Below are 15,782 nucleotides of genomic sequence, written 5' to 3'. Positions count from 1 at the left end.
TTAGTGTAGATATATACATAGATGTTTTTCCCTATGCATATATTATATCTATGATAGTGTAATTTTTAAATTAGGCGCAATAAGAAATTAACATTAACTAATAATAAAATGGAGCAATTATAACAACATCCTATATAATAAAAGCGTAATATGCTAAGTGTCTGACCAATGGGTCAACCGTTATGTCGCTTGACCAGTCGCTATGATACTCACTGACCACCAGGGTGCAGATGCTCCAGTAGGTTAGCTTGGGGTCCAGCCGATCGGGACTGGGCAAGAGGGCTGGGCATGCCTTGAAGCCCTCCCACAGTCCCTCTCCAGCTGGCTGGCCCCCATCAGCCTCAAATGGGACTGGGCAAGACGGCCTCAATCGCCAGCCAGGCCAAGGGATCCCACCTGTGCACGAATTCATGCACTGGGCCTCTAGTACTGTAATAACAGTTATGTGAATGTGGCCTGTCTCTCTTTCTCATAACCGAGATGGCTACTAGTTAACTCATGGTCAGGTAGCTATACAACATGGATACACTGGACAAAGGGATGATTTACATCCCAGGCAGAATGGAGCAGGACAGCCTGAGGTTTCATAACACTACTCAGAATGGCATGAAATTTAAAACATGAATTAATTCTGGAATTTCCATTTAATATTTTAGGACTGCAGTTGACTGCAGGTAACTGAAACTATGGAAAGTGAAACTGAGAATAAGAGAGGAATACTGTAAATGTCAAGGTCACAAGATTCTTGATGTTTTAAAATAATGGTAACAAAATAAGTGATATAATGACCATTAAAATACATTTAACTTTTCAAAGCATTTTCACATAAATTTCCTTTTTCTTAATGGAAATACTCAAGGCCTACAGGGCTAGGATTTTATTGTCTATCTGACAATAAAAGTCTCAGAACAACTCCACATAATCCTCAAGATACCACACCGGGCTGTGTTTACAGAGACTATGCTTAATTTTCAAAAGGCTAATTCTAACAGCAATTAATTTTAGTGAAAGAAAGTATGTACCTTAAAAGAAAATAAAGGAAACTGCAGCTCATGAACACACACCTACAACCACACATACAAATCTGAAAGAGTGAATAAAGGATACCAAAATTGTTCTGACCTAGTTACATCCCAATTAACACAGACTATGCTTTACAAAAACTCCTCTTCTTACTGTGAACACAAAATGCCAGCTGTGAAAGAAAGTGATACTGCGGGGTTTGCACACTTTCGTTACCATAGAAACAGTAGCAATGGCAGGAGTTGGATGCCTCACATTTAAGTTATCAGCAATAAAATCGGATAGACAAATCAAGGCTTCAGGGTTTATTTAAGTTCTACTTTAAAGGTAAAAGTCAGGGAAATAATGTGATAAACAATATGATTCTTCAGAAACTATTCTTGAAATATCTGCATTTTAGAAGAATTCAGTTAATTCTTGAATTTATATCTACATGTACTCCGGATTTGCCTTTGCCTTTTATAGAATCAATTTTATTAACAGGGTTAAATTTATTTCAATTAATTGGCAAATCATAAATAGAACAGTCTAAAGATACAGAATTATCCATCTGCATTTGCTTTCCACTCCCCATCCCAGGAACCAAAATATGAAACCCACAAGATGACTCTTATCAGCATCAATAAAGAAGATAGAGAAACACAAACACAACTGTCTACAATCCTGAATAATAGGAACAAAACCAATCAGAATATCAGTCGGACTAGTTTCTGAACAATGCTGGCCTGATATTAATGGGTACACTATTCTTCTATTTAAATATAGAAGTGCCACAACTCTCCTCACATTTGAAACAGAAGTACATTCCCAAGAGAAAACCCTCAGTTTATGTTCCTTTTGTTACACTGTTCTCCATTGTTCACCTTGAACAAATAAGATTCTGTGTTGTAACAGATAGGGCAAAGGACCATCTAAGAATAAGATACTATAAATGCTTTCTTTTCTTAGCAAACACAACAGTTATTTGCTAATAGCATCAGTTTATCATAACCTTTACCCCTTCAAATAACCTCATTGATAGGAGAGGATTCAAAAATATAAGGAATTTGATATTGTGATTGCAACCTCCTAAAGGTTAGGGAAGATATTTCCGTTACCACTTAGGCATCTGCTGAAATCCACACATAGTGTTTAATAAATATTTGTTGAATAAACAAATAAATGAATGAACAAAAACTGCCAATCGTTAGTACTCATGGCTCTTTGTTAGGCAAATTCTCCATTTTAAAAGAAGTCGTAAGAAACTAGAGTAAGCATTTACCCCCAAATATGCAAGTTTACCTCTGAATATAGATTTTTTTAAAATCCTAATTCTAATTTATTCCAGGGTTCAGCCATCACCGATATGCTAATGACTCCCAAATCTATCCTTCTAGACTCTCTAAATTCTATATACCTTCGCGATATGTCAACTGTATGCTGTCCATCTCCACAATCATCTCAAACACAACTTATTCAACCTGAATTTTTACAGCCTTTCTGGTGTTCCCTTCTCAGTCACTCAGTCAACAAAATAAGTCTGCATACCCTGTGCTTTATCCCTCAAATCTAATCAGTCCTCAGATCTGTATCTTACTCCGCTATCTTGATTACCTTAATTCAGGCCTTCATCATTCCTCAACCAGCTGATTACAAGTCTAATAAAGCTTCTGTCCCTGCACCCTTAAACCAATTCTCCACATCCCTGTCTCTGGGCATTTCTTAAGCAAAAATCAGTCCTGCTCAGCTTCAACTAGCCACAGGAAAAATTCACACTTCTAAACATGACAATTAAGATCCACCATCATCTGATGCTTACTTCTCACGTCTGCCTTTTCTTTCACTACTTCTTGCTGATCCCTGAATATACCTCATAATTTTTTTCAAACCTTATTTTATGATGATTCATTTATGTGTATCTTCTGCCATGCAGTGGCAAAATACAATCCTTCATTAAGGGAAGGGACTGTATTTTATTTATCTGTGTATTTTCAGTGTCCAGCATAATGTCTAGTACATATTAAGAGGTCAAAATATGTTTGTAAAGCATATATTCTAAGTCTGTAAACCAGTACTTGCCCCCACAGAAATCTATAATAAGTAACTCTGTTCTTCAAACCTTGGTATTCACAGTAAACAATGCCTGCCAACCCGGCACTGCACAACAGTTAACAATACACTTCTTTGTCTTTGCCTTTTAGGAGTGGTCACAGGCCTGACCAGCAGAGATAAGGGTTTCTTTTCTCTTACAAGAAGCAATAAAGAACAGCCATTATGAAAAACTTAATGCAAGACAAACACATGTATCTAGAAGGTTATTCACCCAATTAACTTCAAGGTCACTTAAGAGAACATAATCAAGATATGTGCCAAATAGACAGCAATGCCAGGAATAATGCTACAAAGACAGTCAGGTTCTATCCCGTTCATTAAGGAGTACATCCACAGAGGATGTACTAGTAGAAAGCAGTTTTCTATTTACATTTGTGACATTCAATTCAAATAAAATAATTTCAGTCTCATTATCATGAGAAATTAAAAATGTCAGAGGTAGAAATTATCAAAATGAGCCCTCTGACTTTACTCATGAAGAAACAGAGATGAAAGGCCTACAACCTTAACCAAGTTCACCATCCACAAACAGTGGCAGACCCAGGATTAGAACCCAAGACTCTCAGAGACACACTTCAGGCTAGGGTTATGAGAAAAAAACACACTTGGAAAATGCACATCACTTAATTGATTTATGGACTTCACCTCCAGAAGACTTCTACTCAGATGTGTGCTTAGCGAGATAATCACACAAAATACCTACCCTCTGTAATCTCTCAGTGAAATGAATCATCAGACCTTGCATGCAAGATCTCCTCTTGATGAAGATACCATCAGTAAGGGATCTTGAATCAACCTATAGTACCAGTCCAATAGGATGCCTGTGGTGGTGATTGCGCAGGTATTACATTTGTCCAAATACATCAATTTGTAATTAATATGGGTGTATCTTATTATATATATGTTCTCCCTCAATACAATTAATTTACTAAAATAGTATGCCTGACTTGATTCTTCAGTTTTAAACACAGGCCTCAAAGTACTGGGACTTCTTCTGTAGACCTTGGTTCCTAACCAGTTCCTGCCACTGCTGTCACTGTGGAATATATCTTAATTATACTCTTAGTGACCTTGAAGTTAGCTGGGTACATAGCCCTCTGTTAAAAAAGAGACAAACCTTGGCATGTGGCTCAGTTGTTTGGAGCATTGTCCCATATACCAAAGGGTTGCTGGTTCGATTCCACTCAGGGCACATACCTAGGTGACGGATTCCATCCCCAGTCAAGACATGTAAGGGAGGCAACCAATCAATCTCTCTCTCCCTCCCTCCTTCCCTCCTTCCTTCTCCCCTTCCTCTCTCTCTAAAATCAATAAACATATCCTCGATGAGGTTTAAGAACACAAAAAAACAAAACAAAAAAGAGACAAAAGGTCCAAAATGGAGTCACTTGTGCCAGGCCTCACATCAGCAAACCAAGATTTAACACTTAATCTAATTACTGTTTCAGCCACTCCCAGAAATGTAATCTTTAACAGTCAATGTAGAATTAGGTAATTCTGGTCAGTAATAGTGAGGTCATCTGCACAACAGGCCCCTTCCGTGACCCTTGCTTGAAACAATGCATTCTTTGCTAATATCCTTTCTTCCCCTGCCCCCTTTCTGCCTTTAAAATCCTTTTCTTTTCTATAGCTCAGCAGAGCTCCTTTTTATTTGCTAGATGAGATGCTGCTCGATTTATGAATAGTTGAATAAAGCCAATTTAATCTTTAAATTTAGTCAGCTGAATTTTGTTTTTTAGCACTCTGAATGTAGTTTGGCAAATAATCTTCTAGATACATTTGTTTGTCAATGCAACTCATTAAAATTTTATGTCCAAGTCAGGGATCATCAAAAGAGCCCTGTCCCAAAGCTTAACCTCAGGAGGCCTCATAGGCCATTGTGAGTCTAACACATCTCCTTCGAAGTTGGTCCTCTTGGAAGTGTGATACTTAGCATGGATCACCTGCGCATCAAACAGCTAGTAGAGCATTGTGCTCTAACTCAGACAGGCGTACAGGACTCTGCAGAAAGCTCCAGTTACCTGGCTATTGGTGTGAATGACGGAAAAGCTGTCATGCCAAAAAATCACAACCCACTTCAAATATACCTTCCTAAAAAAATACCTCTTATGTTTTTAAGGAATGTATCACAGTATCCAGAGTATTGTAAGAAACGTTTTCTTGTCTCATCTTCAAAAGATCTGTGTCGAGGCAGCAGGACAGGAGTCACTGCACATGGATGACATCACCACAATCAAAGGCCTCCAGACTGCAGACATGAATGGCTAAGCCACAGCCGACTGAGGACCTGGCTCTAAGGAACTAGTTAGGGATCAGAGGTCTTCAACAGGAATCCCAAGTGTTATTCTTCAGCATGACAAGATCTGTAATTGTCCAAAATCACCTAAAATTGCAGGTTAGAAGATAACCAAGCCACACTTTACTTTTTCATAGTTAGCTCTGCATTCTGAAATAAATTAAGGTGATTAAGTCATATCAAAATATATACTGCATTTTATCATAATTCTCTAAGTAGAATGTTAATAAGTTAAATGAAAAACAATGAATAGAAATTCATTTGATTAGCATGGAACTGTTAGAATGAAAACTAAGTTAAATGAATCACTAATTTAGATCTCATTTTAGCAAGTATTTTTAAACTTTCATATTTTTAAATATGAAGACTTGGTAAAAATATTAGCAATATTTAGATATAAACAGGATGAAATACGGCTTACTCTTTTTTAAAACAGAGGAGCATCTTTCACATATTTCTATTAGGGCTCTACTTTGTAAAGCAGAAGAAGGTAGGAAGAGTATCAGGCTACAAGAATTCTGGGGAAGAAAGCAGTTTAAAGAAAGGGTATCTTGCCCTGACTGATTTGGCTCAGTGGATAGAGCGTCGGCCTGCGGACTGAAGGGTCCCAGGTTCGATTCCAGTCAAGGGCATGTACCTGGGTTGCAGGCACATCCTCAGTATGGGGTGTGCAGGAGGCAGCTGATCGATGTTTCTAACTCTCTATCCCTCTCCCTTTCTCTCTGTAAAAAATCAATAAAATATATATTAAAAAAAAAAAAGAAAGGGCATCTTAGGCTTGCTGATGGAATCCAGAAAGAAAGTATAGGAGCTTCTACAGAGGGAAATTAGGAGGAGTTCAGGAACTCTGGCGCTAAGAGTAGGAAGTCAACAACCATATAAAGTACATATCATTAACCTCATATTACAAATGAGTAAACTGGGGCTTAATCATCAAGATTAGCTATCTTAAAAATAAATTTTTTTAAGTCTAGGATCTCAAAGCTCCTCTATCATGAGAACTGCACAAGGCTAGAACTATGAAATATTATTAAAATGCTTGCAATGTGCATGATGGCTATAGTAAGATTTTAAGGATTTGTTTTAGGTATAACACAATTACCTTCTCAGGCCTGTTTAGCACAAATACAAATAAAAACTTGTATCTCCTTGTCAGACAAGGTATGAGGGAAGCTGTGCTGCACAGAGATTCCTAGACAATTCTCCAGCTACCAAGCACTTATTTTATTTTATTTTTATTATTTTTTAAATATATACTTTTGATTTCAGAGAGGAAGGGAGAGGGGGAGGGAGAGAGAGAGAGAGATACAGAAACATCAATGATGAGAGAGAATCATTGACTAGCTGCCTCCTGCATGCCCCCTACTGGGAATTGAGCCTGCAACCCAGGCATGTGCCCTTGACTGGAATCGAACCCAGGACCTTTCAGTCCACAGACCAACGCTCTATCCACTGAGCCAAACCGGCTAGGGCCCAAGCACTTATTTTAATCAAAGTATCACGATTAACAGTACAGCACTTTTTTTTCACAACTGCATAGAAATAGAGGGCCATCTTTGAATATTCATTGAAATCTTTCATTCAATAAACACCTAGCATTTATCATGTGCCAGGTGCTAAGATAAGAAAATAAAAAATAGAGTTTAACTTGTAGTTCAGTTTATGTCATTGATTCAGTAACAGTATTCTGCAACTAAGGAGCCATAAATCCACTTAACAATATTATCCTTTAGCCAGCATTTCTCTACCCTTGCTAAAGAAAAATGTGCAATTACCAGATGTTTTGCTAAAATTCAATTCAAGTAACTTATCAGCAGAAACAATATGCCAATGCTAGGAACATAAAAATTAGTGAGATATGATCCTTGCTCTCAAGAAGCCCATAATTTTGAAAAAGATATACGATATCTTGGCATTCTTCCAACCTAGCAGAATAGTAGTCTCATAAAAATAGTCACACTATATTTCATCTTCTTACTCTTAGCTACATCCTGCTATAAAATTAAAATACATCTTTTCCCCCTTTGTGTTTACAAGTTCCAAATGTTTATAGACTTATGTCTCTACTTCACTGTCTCTCAGCCAAGATGAATATATTTAGCTTCTTTTCTCCTTTCCTTTTAAAGCAATTCCTCAATATGAGTAATCTTTTTGGTGACTTTAACTATAGTCTATTTCTGTATTAAATTCTAGGATCAAATGACATAATTAAAATATTGTTCCAGATATAAAATCAATCACAATGAAAAACACCAACCTCATTGATGATGTAATGCTTCAGATTCTGTAACGTGTGTCAAGTCTAAAACACTCGTTTTTATTTACCTTTTAAGTTTTAAGAATTAAACTAATTACATTAAAAATTTATATTCACTCTAACCCTCTAATTTGGAGATGGTACATATTCTGAAACAGTTGTGACTAACAAATAATGTAAAGCCAGATTTCTTACAGAAATAGGAAATAAAGCATTAAAAAAATTACTTGTTGACTAAAATTATAAATCTACTCTTAAGCTCACACAAAAAATAATTTTTCAAATGTCTCCAACATGTTCCTTTTAAGACCATATCTATACTTTATATTTCTTTATCTACTATAGAATATATCCAAAAGTAAACATACAACTTAAATCTTCTATTCTGAAAATACTTTGGCAAAACCATGACAATATGGTTCAGGTAACAGAACTCACGATCAATGAAAAGAATTGAGTAGGGTGTCACACTCTAGATTTCAAAGTTTCAAATCTTATTAGAGTTACTTACATAAGGAGTACCATTTGGTAAATGTGTGGGTAAAATACAAGCAAGTGCCATACTAGATCAGAACCCTGTTAAAAACATATTTTCAAGATTGTGTTCATGCTATGGAAGAAGTAACAATAATTCATCCATGGAAAATTCATTCTCTTGCTCACAAACGTTTAGCACTTAAACACAAACTCCCTAACCTGATATTTAGGGCCTTCTTCAATAAGGCTCCAACCCATATTTTCTAGTCTTACCTCATACTACCCTAATTCAGCTTATCTATTTTTGAGCCAGACAGAACTACACAACCTTTTGGGATGATTCAAGTGCTTTCCCATCTCAGAAGTTTCACACTCAATACTCCCATAGGTTAACTTCACCTCTCAAATCTCTATTTAAATTCTACTCACCCTTCAAAGTCCAGGTCAAATGGTACCTCTCTGAAGCTTTCCCTTATACTCCAACTCAGAACCTTTTCTAACCTTGAAAGCATTTAGGTCTGTACTTCTCACATAGCCATGACCACATTCTCTCTCATCTATCTTACAGTGTAACTGTTTATACCAGTATGCATGTCATATTTCTTCTCTCAAACTAAATGCCTAAGGAGGTCTTTGATGCAGTCATAGTTGTACTATCCCCCTCCAGGCTTGGAACATACAAAGAAATGATAAATATTTATTGGAGACTGTGTTGAAATGCAAAATATATGTTATTGATCCAAAAACATGCCATAATAATATTCTTACTGCTTCCTCAGTACCCATTGTGTACTGGAATAGTGATACACCAAATTAATCTTAGACCCTACTCTCTCAAGAAGTTTATGGTCAAGAACATTTTTTAGAAATCTATATAAATTATTATGATACTAATAGATAAGCGCCAGAAGAGAAGTAAAGATGAAGTACAACAGCAACCAATAAGAAAGAGAGATGATTTCCAAATAGAAATGGATATGAGGATAAGTTTTAATGTATGTGTGGGTCCTGAAAGACAGGTAGTATTTGAATATGTAGAGACAGGGTAAGGAGTTTTAAGACGGGAGAAATAAAGGCCATTCAGCAGGAAAGCTCAGGAGGATACAAGGAACAATCAATAGTTCAATAGAACAGTGTCTAAGTGAAAGATTATATGGGTACATATTTAAAGAAAATATTTAAAGGCAGTTGGAGATACATCTGGTAAGATCTTGGAAGCCAAATAAGGAACTAGAGCAGTGGTTTTCAACCTTCCTAATGCTGCGACCCTTTAATACAGTTCCTCATGTTGTGGTGACCCCCAATTTTATTGTTACAAATTGAACATAATTAAAGCATAGTGATTAATCACAAAAACAATATGTAATTATATATGTGTTTTCCAATGGTCTTAGGCGACCCCTGTGAAAGGGTCGTTCGACCCCCATTATATATGTGTTTTCCAATGGTCTTAGGCGACCCCTGAACCCTACAGCTTGGGTGGGGCTACAATGATTAGAAAGGATCATTCGACCCCCAAAGGTGTCGCGACCCACAGGTTGAGAACCACTTAACTAGAGCTTTAGTCTGTAAACAATGGGGAACTATTTCAAAGTTCTTGAACAGAAGCTGAGGTCAAAAGGTCTAAAGTGGACTGAAAGGGAAAGGGATTATTGACAAAGATTCAAGTGAAGAGGCTAAACCCAAACTACAAGAAAGAGATAATAAAGGCCTAATCTAGGAAGGAGGCACTAGAGATGAAATTACATTAACAGAGGAGATATTTTAGGCAAATTCTAGATATGGAGTGTAAGGGTCTGCAAGGAATAAAAGAAGTTTCTAGGCTATGAAGAAAGTGGTGCCACAACCAAAATAGAAGGCACTGAAGCAGCAGCAAGTCTGGATGGGAGAAAACTGAGTCCTGGTCATAATGAGTTTTAGTGCCAGTGAACATTCAGGTGGCAACATCACAAACTGAATGTGTTCATCTATGCTATTTAGAATAAAATATAGGCATGTCTCATTTTATTTTCCTTCACTTTATAGACTTTGCATTATTTACACATTGAAGGTTTGGATCAAGCAAGTCAATGGGCACCAACTTTTCCCTCCCTTCCTCCCTTCCCCCCTTCCCCCTTTTCCCTCTTCTTCCCTCCCTCCCTCCCTTCCCCCCTTCCTTCCTCCCTCCCTCCTTCCTTCTTCTTTTTTTTTTGGAAAGGCAATTGCAGTTCTAGTTTTTCTATTTAATCTTTATTGTTGAGAGTACTAAAGATGTCCCTCTATGTCCCCCACTACTCACCTCTAACCCAGTTCCTGCCCTGCCCCAGGCCTTACCACCCTACTGTTGGTTTCCATTGGTAATGTATATATGCATATAAATTCTCTGGTTAATCTCTTCCCGGCCCCCCTCCCCCCTTCCCTCTGAGATTCGCCAGTCTGTTCCATGTTTCCATGCCTCTGGTTCTATTTTATTCATCAGTTTATTTTGTTCATTAGATTCCTTGTTCATTTATTTTTATTTTTAGATTAATTGTTGATAGATATGTATTCATTGCCACTTTATTGTTCATATTTTTGTTCTTTCTTGCTCTTCTTAAAGAATACCTTCAACATTTCATGTAATACTTTAGCTTTTTCTTGTCTGTGAAGCTCTTTATCTGACCGTCAATTCTAAATGATAGCTTTGCTGGATATAGTAATCTTGGTTGTAGGACCTTGCTATTCATCACTTTGACTATTTCTTGCCACTCCATTCTGGTCTGCAAAGTTTCTGTTGAGAAATCAGCTGACAGTCACATGGGTGTTCCCTTGTAGGTAACTAACTGCTTTTCTCTTGCTGCTTTTAAGATTCTCTCCTTGTCTCCAACCTCTGGCATTTTAATTATGATGTGTCTTAGTATGGGCCTCTTTGGGTTCCTCTTGTTTGGGACATACTGCGCTTCCTGGACTTGTAAGTCTACTTCTTTCCCCAGGTAGGGGGAGTTTTCTGTCATTATTTCTTCAAATAGGTTTTCAATATCTTGCTCTCTCTCTCTTCTCTTTCTGGCACCCACATAATGCAAATGTTGGTATGCTTGAAGTTGTCCCAGAGGCTCCTTACACTATTTTCATATTCTTTTTTTTTGGGGGGGGGGGGGGGCTCTTCTGATTGGGTGTTTTTTATGCTTCCTCATATTATAAGTCGTTGATTTGATTCTCAGCATCCTCTACTGTTGATTCCCTGTAAATTAACCTTTATTTCAGTTAGTGTGTGCTTAATTTCTGATACTTTTTCATGTCTTTGAAATTCTCACTAAGATCTTTGAAAGTCTCACTAGGTCCCTTGAGGCTCTCACTAAGATCCTTGAGCATCCTTGAGGCTCTCACTAAGATCCTTGAGCATCCTTAACCATTGTTTTGAACTCTGTATCTATTAGACTGTTTGCTTCTAATTCATTTATTCTTTTTCGGGAGATTTCTTCTGTTCTTTCATTTGTGACATGTTTCTTTGTCTCCACATTTTAGCTGCTTTCATGTGTTTATTTCTATGTATTAGGTAGAGCTGCTATGTCTCCTGGAATTGGTAAAGTGGCCTTGCATAGTAGTTGTCTTGAGGAGCCAGTGGCTCAGCCTCCCCAGTCACCTGAGTGGGGCACTCTAGGTGTGCCTTTGTGTGGGCTGTGTGCACAGTCTTGTAGTTGAGCCTTGATTGCTGTTGATGTTACTGGGAGGAGCTGACCTCCAGGTCAAATGGCTGTGAGGACTAGCTACAACTATAGTGGAAGAGCTGCTATGCAGGAGGCACCCCTATGGAGTAAGACTTGCTTCAGTGGGGCTTTGGTGTTCACTGAGTCTGCCCCTTGAGTGTGTCACTCATGGCTGTGTAGAGTTGTAATCTGCTATGGTCTGAAGTTGTCCACTGGATGCACTGGCTCTGGGGCCTCCCAGGCAGTGCAAAGTCAGCCACTGACTAGGGCCACCCGGCAGGAGCTACAGAGCTATCTGCAAATGGCTGCTACTTGTGTTAGGCTTGGAAGTGCCCAGGCGAGGCCAAACTGTGAAGCAAGGCAGGCTGCTGCTAGTGCCAAGTCTTGCTGATGCCAGCTGCTGCTTGTTTGAGAAATTTTAGAAAAATCTGAAGACTGAGCCAGGACAGGCCATTCATATGGAAAAGCTGCTGCAAACAGCTTGGGTGGGGCTACAAATTGGATGGGGCATGGTCTCAGGAAATCACCAGGGTGGAGTGAACAGTGTGAGCTAAACTGATGGAAACTTAGATGTGGCTGCCAGTCAGCTTTGCAATGGGGGAGGTCTCAGTATAGAAACAATGACCCCTGGGAGCAACACTGTCTGGGAGAGAGCCACTCCTGAGTCTTGTTCCAATGCCAGACAATCCAGTTCCTCCCCATATGTCCCTGGATCCCTCCAAGCCACTGCCCCAGTGCTAGAGTTCAGAGGGAGTGGGACCATGTAAGTTCATATGCAGACCCTTTAAGTGAACTGCCTGGGTTTCCAGTAGCCTCTGTGTCACTCAGCTACAATCCCCGATTTTTATAACCCAAAGTTACAGGGGCTTCTCTCATGGCACTAGAACCCTAGGCTGGGGGTCTGGTGTGGGGCTGGGACCTCTTGCTCCTCACAGGAGGCATTTGCAGCTAAGATATCTCTCCTGATTGAAAAAAACACCACACGTAGGTGTTGGACCAAGCCATTCCGCCCCTCCGCCCCTCCTACCAGTTTCAATGTGCTTTCTTTACTTCTCTAGTTGTAGGACTTCCATTCAGCCAGATTTCAGGCAGTTCTGAATGATGGTTGCTCTGTGTTTTAGTTATAATTTTGATGTGGTTGTGGGAGGTGGTAAGGACTGGTGTTTACCTATGCCACCATCTTGGTTCTCCCTGATGCCATCTTTTCAAGAGCATCTGCTCAGTTCATGTCTGTGTCACATTTTGATAATCTCGCATTATTTCAAATTTTTTCATTATTAGTATACTAGAGGCCCGGTACACAAAATTTGTGCGGGGGGGGGGGGGGGGGGGTATCCTCAGCCCAGCCTGCACCCTCTCCAATCCAGGACTCCTCAGAGGATATCCGAGTGCCGGTTTAGGCCCGATCCCGGGGATTGGGCCTAAACCGGCAGTTGAACATCCCTCTCACAATCCGGGACCACTGGCTCCTAACTGTTCACCTGCCTGCCTGCCTGGTTGCCCCTAACTGCCCCCCCCCCCCCCGCCAGCCTGGTCACCCCCAACTGCTCCCCCCCACCGGCCTGGTTGCCAACTGCCCCCCTCCGCCAGCCTGGTCACCCCTAACTGCCCCCCCCCCCCCCGCCGGCCTGATCACCCCAAACTTCCCCCCTACCAGCCTGGTCGCCCCCAACTGCCCCCCATGACAGCCTGGTCGCCCCACGCAGCCTGCTGTTCAGTCGTTTGGTAGTCCCTCACTAACCCCCTTGCTGGCTTTGTTGTCCCATGCAGCCTGCTATTCGGTCATTACTGTTACTGTGATGGCGTCCTGGACAATTTGCATATTCCTCTATTATTAGTATAGATTTGTTATGGCAATCTGTGATCAGTGATCTTAGATGTTACTATTATAAGTTGGGGGAGGGCACCACAAACCATTCCCATATGAGATGGCAAACTTAATTGATAAATGTTGTGTTTTGATTGCTCTACCTACAGACCATTTCCCTTTCTCTCTCTCTCTCTCTCTCTCTCCTCAGCCTCCTTATTCCCTGCGACACAATACTGAAATTAGGCCAATTAATAACCTTACAATGGCCTCTAAGAGTTAAAATGAAAGAAAGAGTTGCATGTCTTTCACTTTAATCAATAGCTAGAAATGATTAAGTTTAGTGAGGAAGGCATGTTGAAAGCCAAGATACATCAAAAACTAGGCCTCCTGTGCCAAACAACCAAGTTGTGGTAGAAGTAACTGCAGATATGGTAGAACTAAGGAAGAGGACTAGAAGTGGAGCCTAAAGATATGACTAAATTGCTATAATCTCATAATAAAATTTTAATGGATAAGGAGTTGCTTCATATCGATTAACAAAGAAAGTGTTTCTTGAGATGGAATCTACTCCTGGTAAAGATCCAATTATGATTGTTGAAATGACAAAAAGAGTTTAGAATAGTTATATTCTCTACTAGTTATATTCTCTACTGATAAAATGAAAGATTAAACTTAATTGATAAAGCAGCTTCAATGTTTGGTAGGACTGACTCCAATTTTGAAAGAAGATCTACTGTAGGTAAAATGCTATCAAACAGCATCACATGCTAGAGAAATCATGTGTGAAAGAAGGAGCGAGTCAATGCAGCAAACTTCACTTTTGTCTTATTTTTAAAAATTGCCACAACCACCCCAACCTTCAGCAACCACCACTTTGATCAGTCAGCAGCCATCAACACTGAAGCAAGACCCTCTACCAGTAAAAAGATTTAGGACTCACTGAAGGCTTAAGGTGATGAACAACATTTTTAGCAATGAAATATTTTTAACTAAGGTATATACATTTTTCTTTAGTCATAATGCTATTGCACACTTAACAGACTATAGTATAAACATAACTTTTATATGCACTGGGGAAACAACAAAGACTCATTATATTGCAACATTCACTTTATTGCGGTGGTCTGGAACCAAACCCGCAATATCACCAAGGTATGCCTGAATACAATTTTGTGAAAAAAGGAAATGAGTTGAAATTAGTTAATCGTCGATAAAAGATTCTGATTGATGATTCAAAAATGATTGTGACCTCAAAAATATAACTCACATAGATTACATTATTACAACTTAAAATCTAAAACCATTCATGTAGGAGGTCTTTAATCTAAGAACAACCTCACATACCCAAGAATCAAAACCATGCTGACTCATGGTTAATAGTAAAGTGGATATGTGAAAGCCTTTGAACCTTTCAGTTTAAAATTGAGGTACAATGTGTCTGAATGGTCAAGTCAGATGAACAGGCCTGACTGACTGACTGACAAAGTAGCAAGGGGTCTTAACTAGGTCTCCTTGTTTACTAGCATTTATTCCTTTCTATAATAAGTACTTATCCTCAATTAATAAAACTGAGTTGACCTAGATTTATACCTACCATATACCTAGCATCTCCAAAAGCCTAAGAAATAAATTATCATGAATTGACTTTTGTGGGGGGCAAAATAAAACTTCCAATTATAAACTCATGGGTATTACAATTATTCGGTTCCCATTGTCTTTTCAAGAACAACATAAATTAAAAATGACAACAATGCAAAGATGAATAGCGTATAATTTGACATTAATAAGTGTTTGCTTTATGTGTACTGAATACAAAAGTAAAATCAAACATTCGAATTGTGGCTAATTAGCCTAATAAATGCATTCCACCTTTGAGATTTATTCATTTATTAATTGTGAATATCAATAACAACATTCAATTTACTGGATGAAATGTCATTATTTCAGTTTAGTTCATAAGAAAAAAAATGAGAATTTAGTTTTTAATTATTAATGTTTTTACTAATGATGAGCAATAATAAAAAAAACAAAATGGATCAAAAGATACTTTTTTCACATGACTATCCCATTAACATTATACCAATCGCTTGTTGAAAATCACACTGATATTTTATAGCTATGCATACATATAATGGAAGAACATACACCAAATGTTAATAATGG

At 38.6% G+C, this 15,782-nt stretch overlaps 1 protein-coding gene across 3 annotated transcripts in view; it reads right to left on the bottom strand.

Moving 5' to 3' along the window:
- Nucleotides 1-15,782, bottom strand: part of CDK19 (cyclin dependent kinase 19) — a 125,632-nt gene that overhangs the window by 32,586 nt on the left and 77,264 nt on the right. The gene's annotated exons all lie outside the window — the stretch shown is intronic.

This window comes from Myotis yumanensis, unplaced genomic scaffold, assembly GCF_028538775.1.
Source record: "Myotis yumanensis isolate MYYU_CA2020_CCGP unplaced genomic scaffold, mMyoYum1.0.hap1 SCAF_6, whole genome shotgun sequence".
Taxonomy (NCBI): domain Eukaryota; kingdom Metazoa; phylum Chordata; class Mammalia; order Chiroptera; family Vespertilionidae; genus Myotis; species Myotis yumanensis.
This window is presented reverse-complemented; position numbering and strand designations above follow the sequence as displayed.